The sequence below is a fragment of the Dermacentor andersoni genome, chromosome 1, assembly GCF_023375885.2.
Source record: "Dermacentor andersoni chromosome 1, qqDerAnde1_hic_scaffold, whole genome shotgun sequence".
NCBI classification, from domain to species: Eukaryota; Metazoa; Arthropoda; class Arachnida; order Ixodida; family Ixodidae; genus Dermacentor; species Dermacentor andersoni.
This window is the reverse complement of record NC_092814.1, coordinates 361069274-361076852: the sequence shown is the minus strand read 5'-3', so window position 1 is coordinate 361076852 and position 7579 is coordinate 361069274.

Below are 7579 nucleotides of genomic sequence, written 5' to 3'. Positions count from 1 at the left end.
TTTGCCTGTCTTCAGAACTTCACAAGATACAATTCACCACGATGCAGACCGAAGTGGAAAGTTCTCAGCCAAGAAATGGCAGAGGAAATCCTGCACTTCACTAACAGAGCTTGTGTGCAGAGGTCTGGTTGATGGCTGCTGGTAAAGCCCATCCTCAGATGACCTAACATCACCAATCCACGCATCACATACTGTCTCTCCTCTCTCTTCACAAACATTGTGCAAAATGCATGCAGCTACTATGACCGTCGGCATAAATTTGTAGTTTATGTCGGCTCGCTTCAGTAGCACTCTCCATCGCCCCTTTAGCCTTCCAAAGGCATGCTCCACAACATTGCGGCCGCTACTGTGGTACACATTAAATGATGCCTGCTCCTTTGAGAGCCTTCCTTGTGATGAGGTGTATCCCTTCAGTATCCAAGACAAAGCAGGATATGCAGGATCCCCCAATAGCATGAGTGGGATTGAACAGCCATTCAACACGATTTCTTGTCTTGGTAACAGCTCCTCACTCCTTTGGAACAGTGATGACAGCCTCAACACAGACGCATCATGTGCTCTTCCTGGGACATTGCAGGTAACGCTGCGAAATCTGAAACATACATGTGCATTATAATTAGACACATGGCAAGAATATTGTTTCCAGCAACGACACTTCTGCAACAACTTACAAGTGAACTGTCTGTGTGCAATCTATTTACTGACATTAATTGGCCATCGCTAATACAGTCCTTGCTACAGAAGAATAACGAACTATGGGGCAAGCAAACGAGCTTGTGGGAGGAAAGGCCACTGGCTCCCAAGTTCATTAGGAGAAAACCCCCAAGAGAAAAAGAAAGCTGAATATTTTGTGAAATGGAACTCACGCCCTCGGTCGTCTGCTATAGCCTGCACATTGTACGATGTCCACATTTTTCTGTTCACAAAGTCACGATATCTTCTTTGGTGCCATGATAGGAATGTGGGTACCGTCGATTGCCCCAAATATTTGAGGGAGGTGGCATCTTGCCTCGAAGTTTCTGGCAATAGCTTCAGCTTCGGTGGCAGTAGGTATTCTTATGTACTTCTTCAGGTAATGCTGTACAAGTGATTGGCAGAACATGTAAACACAATTTTTGACGCTGCTTTTGTGAACACCAAATTGATTTGCTACCACTCTGTATTCGCTGCAGCTGGCCATTTTGAAAAGGGCAATAGCCACTCTCTTTTGCACTGGTAGTGGTTGTCGCACACAATACGTCTTTGGCGACATGAATGGTTCCAAAGGTAAAACAAGTTCATTGAATGAAGCTCGGCTCATTCTAAAGTTATCTTTCCAGTCCTCGTCGGTGAACTCTGTTGCGACAATGCGGTCCCACCAGTCATTAGAACGAGCCTTCATCCAGACACTTCTCTGCTTCTGTTTTTTTCCCAGCAAAGACCCTATAATAGAGGAGAGAAACCAGGAAATATTTCTAAAAAAAGCTGCTAATGCAAAGTAGCACATAAATATATACTTATTAAAATGTACACAAACGCCACGTGAAGAGTCAAATGTTGATTGCAAGAGTAGTGCAACCAAATGCAACAGAAGACAGCACTTGGTGATGTGTGTGCTGTGGGACGATGTGCGATAGCAGTGAAATTAACTTTTGAAGCCTGAAAAACGTGCTGATCCCACGGCAGAAGCTGTTGTGATATGAATAAAGAATTCTTGATGTTTACCGCTAAGTTCCAGAGTTGACGCATTTATTTTGGTCTGTTTGAATACATGTACAGGCGGCACAAATGCAAACATCGTGGTGGTGGCCGCGAAAGAAAGCATCGGGTACTTTTCGCACTCGATGCAAAGCAATCGCTTTTGTCCCGTTTCGGCTATCGCACGCAATAATGTTCTACATAGCGCTTCAAAGGCTTGATCCCGTGCGTACCAGCCACAGCGCGGACAGCGAAGGAAAGCGCTTCTACACTAGGGAATCCGGCGTCTACAGCTACAGCGAACGGAATTCTTCTGCCGCCGAAATTCGCGTCGTTCACACAGCTTGCCCACCGCGCCGCCATAACTCCTGACCAGACGCTTGTCGCGTCGCCGACCCCACCGCAGCTGCATGGAGCTTTGACAGGCGTTTCTCTCTGCTGCATCTAGTTTTGACACTCGGTGGCGCAAAACTGATCCCCGGCGTCACATGGAAGTTTTCGATCGCGAATTTGTGCTAAAGCTCACTCACTCAATCATAATTTCTGGACCGTGTGGCGGCAATTGTTGCCGATCACAATCGAAAGTACTTCGTAACAAACGCCACTCGCCTTCGTACGCTGCTTCGTTTTGGGACTACTAGCGGGCTTACATGCTCTCATTAACAAGTATAGCACAAAATTAAATTATGGGGTTTTACGTGCCAAAACCACTTTCTGATTATGAGGCACGCCGTAGTGGAGGACTCCGGAAATTTCGACCACCTGGCGTTCTTTAACGTGCACCTAAATCTAAGCACACGGGTGTTTTCGCATTTCGCCCCCATCGAAATGCGGCCGCCGTGGCCGGGATTCGATCCCGCGACCTCGTGCTCAGCAGCGTAACACCATAGCAACTGAGCAACCACGGCGGGTAAGTATAGCACAGTGTCTGTCTAAAAGGATCCTTTAAAGATGTTCTCACCTTGCATGACAACCAAATCGTTGACGGCAGAGCACGTCGCCAACCCTCTTGCGCGCAAAAGTGATTTCATGTAGGCCGACCGTATCCGACGACGTCGCTGCTGATGCTGCATGCAGGCGACAGCGTACAGGATGACGTGAAAGTTAGCCCATGCCGACAAAAGTAGCATAAGGTGGAGACGCAACGCTGCATTCCCAAGCATTTTGCACAAGCGTCAGGTTCGCGGTGGCCCGTTCAGTCAGCACCCAGCCAGCAACGTGCGCTCGGCTCACTACCGGAAACCAGCTACACCGGAAGTCGGCTGCACTTCCCTTATACGACACCATGTGGCGCTACGTTCTCGCGAGAGTTAATGCGGTACATGTAAACGGCACGGAGGAAGGAAACTAAGGAGAGGCCCTACCCCCTCCGCGCGCTAGGAGAAAAGTGTGGCGGAAATGACGTAGGAGGTTCTCATTTTCTTGCTGCTCTTTTATTTTTTGTTGTTGTATGGCCACGCCTTTTGGGCCACAATGGCGGCGTTGTTATGGTTTTGAGCGCTCACACGTGTTGCTCTGGTAGGTTGCGGGCCGTGGCAAAGGCGCTGAGTGGGCGGGTTTGCGTTAGTCACCGTGTCTTGTAGCGCTGCGTTACCTGCACCGTGCTCTGCCAGATGTTGCGCGAGCGCGCGACACCACGCGCAGCGCGGCGTGGTTTCGCGAAAGATGTAAACAAGAGAGGAGGGTGGCCCAAAAGGCGGAGCATCGCCATGAGCAACGCCAAATTCCGGCTTCACTTTTGCTTCACAAAGAGTGACGTCAGGGCCTCTCCTTAGTTTCCTTCCTCCGTGTGTAAACGGCGTCGTCGCCTTTCCCAAATGCGCCTGGAAATGCGATGCGCCACTGTGCATTCATGTAAACGGGGCTATAGATCCGTGTGCGCCTGCGCCGCTTCGCTTCGATGCGCCGCCGCGCCGGACGCACTGGCGCTCCGCGGAACCCGGCCATAGAATCACTGGAAAAAATTTCAGAGTACCGCATTCGATTTCCCCGCGCCGCCGACGGGTTCATTGGCCGAACCGTACCACGTGACTTTGGGGTGCCTTATACCTTCCAAGCGCCGGGCGGGCCGGGCTGGCTGAGTTAGAGCAGGCAGCTCAGGCAGGGGGGGCACTTCGTATGGCTCCCATTGGCCGTCTTCGAGCAGACGCTCTTTCGACGCTAGCGCCAAGGTCCCCTTCAGTTACGGCCCTAACCAATGGGCGACGCAGAAGCAAAATGGCGGCGCACATGATTGTTTGCGTTGTCATAGCGACAGCAACAGCAGCCGCGCGGCACATCCTTTCCCACACGTTTTTCTTTCCTTTTTGTTTTTATTATGCCCACCCGCTCCACTTCCTGTCCCCCATGCGGCGCGCGCCGCTCACTTTTTTTTTACCCGTAAGCGGCGCGTTTTTTTCATAGCGCGCTTGTGACGGAGCGCCACGCGCCAGCTCGCAAGCAAGCAAGCTGGCGCGTGCTGTGCCGTGGGCTATGCGTTGGCATGCACGCAGTCTTACCCATACTTATATTATACTAGCATGTGCCGGGACATAACACAACAGATGTTTAATCTCGCTTTATTGACTTCGTTTCCGAAAACAGATCTTTCTCATAACGTGGTGTGATACATGCTCAAAAAAATGAGCAAAAGTGAAAGGTGCATGACATATACAAGAGTACTAAACACAAAAGTTCACACACGGTGAAATAACAAAAGAAAGCGCTAGAAAACGCGAAGGCCGTTTCATGTACACACACATAAAAAATAAGATCTTTATATAACGTCCTCAAGACCGGAATGTAGACGAGCTTCTGATATATGCACTAAGATATTGCACAAAACTGGAGGACACGTATGACATAGTCGTGACAACTATCAAAAGGGAAAACTGGTAATGGCAAAAACAATGACACGCAAAATACCTAAAACATACAATAAAATGCTAACATTGCTTGAGTCAGAGCCATACCAAAAGAAAGAGCATACTTATAAATCTGCACGAAAGTGTACGAAATGCGTGACATGTTCATTACTGCTGAACAAATTGAAAAAACATGGCAGAAAAAAAATAACATTGTACTAAAAACTGAAACACACATCACATTATTTTGCACTTCGCCACAACTTGAGCAACGGTGGCAAGGGGAACAGAAGGTAGTCGGCTTTTGGAGCAGCACATAGAAAACATTCGCAGAAAGGCTTATTCCTCAATCAAACACCAGATAAAATAATCCAACAACACGACTTTTCTTTCGACCCGAATGCAATGCTTAGCAATAATATTACGTCACTTAAGGCACTAAGTCGTACCTACTGGGCTTTGCTTTGTATAATTGCAAAAATCTGCATGTAGGACACTTGCAATGCTCATGCTTTCCAGGAAAGAAAAGCTGTCATGCCTACACATGAAGGCTGTTCGCGCGGTTTTCCCATCGGGGGTTACTGAGATAGTACACAAACACGAACAGTAATTTTTCAGCTGTAAGTACGTTTGTAGGGAATACATCTACTTAGGGCAGCTAGTGACGGCGGATCCGGATCATGAGACGGAAATAATCAGAAGAATAAGAATCGGCTGGGGTCCGTTTGGCAGGCATTCTCAGATCATGAACAGCAGGTCGCCATTATCCCTCAAGAGAAAAGTGTATAATAGCTGTGTCTTACCACTACTCACCTACGGGGCAGAAACCTGGAGGCTTACGAAAAGGGTTCTACTCAAATTGAGGACGACGCAACGAGCCATGGAAAGAAGAATGATGGGTGTAACGTTAAGGGATAAGAAAAGAGCAGATTGGGTGAGGGAACAAACGCGAGTTAATGACATCTTAGTTGAAATCAAGAAAAAGAAATGGGCATGGGCAGGACATGTAATGAGGAGGGAAGATAACCGATGGTCATTAAGGGTTACGAACTGCATTCCAAGGGAAGGGAAGCGTAGCTGGGGGCGGCAGAAAGTTAGGTGGGCGGATGAGATTAAGCAGTTTGCAGGGACGACATGGCCACAATTAGTACATGACCGGGGTTGTTGGAGAAGTATATAGGAGAGGCCCCTTACAAAAATGATTTTAGACTGTCTATAGAAAGTCTATAGACTTTTCATAGACGACCTTTCCTTTCTGTAGATTTGGACTTTTGTAGATACAAAGTCTAGACTTTTTATAGACGAAAGTCGATAGGATTTCTATTTCTTTTTGTCTGCTCGCAGTCTATAGACGGTCTACAGAAAAAAGTCGATAAGGTGTTTGTTTCTTTTTTGCCTACTTCCCCTCTATGGACTACCTGTAGACGAAAGTCGATACAGTTTCTATCCATTTTGTCCATACTTTGTCTATAGAAGTTCTATAGACGAAAGTCGATAAGGTTTCTGTTTGTCTACTCGCAGTCTATAGAAGGTCTATAGAAAAAAGTCGATAAGGTGTTTGTTTCTTTTTGTCTACTTCCCCTCTATGGACTACCCATAGACGAAAGTCGATACTGTTTCTATCCATTTTGTCCATACTTTGTCTATGGACTTTCTATAGACGAAAGTCGATAAAGTTTCTATTTCTTTTTGTCTACTCGGAGTCTACAGACGGTCTATAGAAAAAATTCGATAAAGTGTTTGTTTCTTTTTTGCCTACTTCCACTCTATGGACTACCTATAGACGAAAGTCGATGCAGTTTCTATCTATTTTGCCCATACTTTGTCTATAGACTTTCTATAGACGAAAGTCGATAGGGTTTCTATTTCTTTTTGCCTACTCGCAGTCTATAGACGGTCTATAGAAAAAAATTGATAAGGTGTTTGTTTCTTTTTTGTCTATTTCCCCTCTATATGAACTACCTGTAGTCGAAAGCCGATACCGTTTCTATTTATTTTTGTCCATACTTCGTCTATAGACTCTCTTATATTACGGACAATAGTCGACAAGGTTTCTGTTTCTTTTTCTCTACTCCCGGTGTATTGAATGTCTATAGAATAAAGTCGATAATATGTAATTCCGAGTTCCCATACCCCCCGCCCTCTGCGAACGTGATGATATGGCACTGGTTCATGCACGACGGCACCGCAACCTCGGCGCGGCGGGCAAACCGTGCAGACTGCTAGTCTGCGTTCGGTGCAGCTGCCCCGAACGAGGATCGCGGCGGAGCAGGCACCGTCCGAGTCGCCAAGGTCTTCCAGGCACCCGAAGGCCCTAAGCCTGGCTGCTTCCCGGACGTACACTTCGCGAAGACCAGGTGGTGAAGGTCAGATGGTGATGATGTGGCAAAGGTGGTGAATAAGTGGCGAAAGCCGGCAGACCAGGTGGTGAATTCACCACCTGGTCTGCCTCTGAGTTGTCGTGGTCTTGCATGTCTATAGATTAAGAATAAACAAACATCGTTAATCTGGGCCCAACCCGTGTACGCTGTAACCAAGGGCAGGTACCGGTGGATAATACGTAGCTGCGTTTGATATAAGCCACTGAACTTGTATACTGCTGAGATTGCTGTAGAGCCTATTTGTAGACATTAGTATACACATAGTGTATACCTCCGCATTTGTTGACCATATGATATGGTCTACGTAGTCGCTCTCGGCAATCCCAAGACACTCTTCACAGTTGTCGCATCACTTTTGCGGCAGTAGAATAAAGAAAGCGAAACGCCGATCCAATTGTTATAATAGATGTTATGAACGCCAGCTTCAGCTACAAGTGGATTCCAAACAGGCATCAAGCTAACAGCAAAGACACTCGTAATGTTTGTAGCTCACAACGCGGACTTTGTGAATGTGCGATGAACCGATGTCGCACATGTGGTGTTCGCGTTGTGTCGTCCGATTCTCCGATACGTTTCACATTGTCTTCATATCTCGGCTGCGTCACTAACATCGGGCGGTTTTTTGTTGACTGATATCCTGCACTATAAACCCATCAAAGTTTCTCATTCACTTAAGAT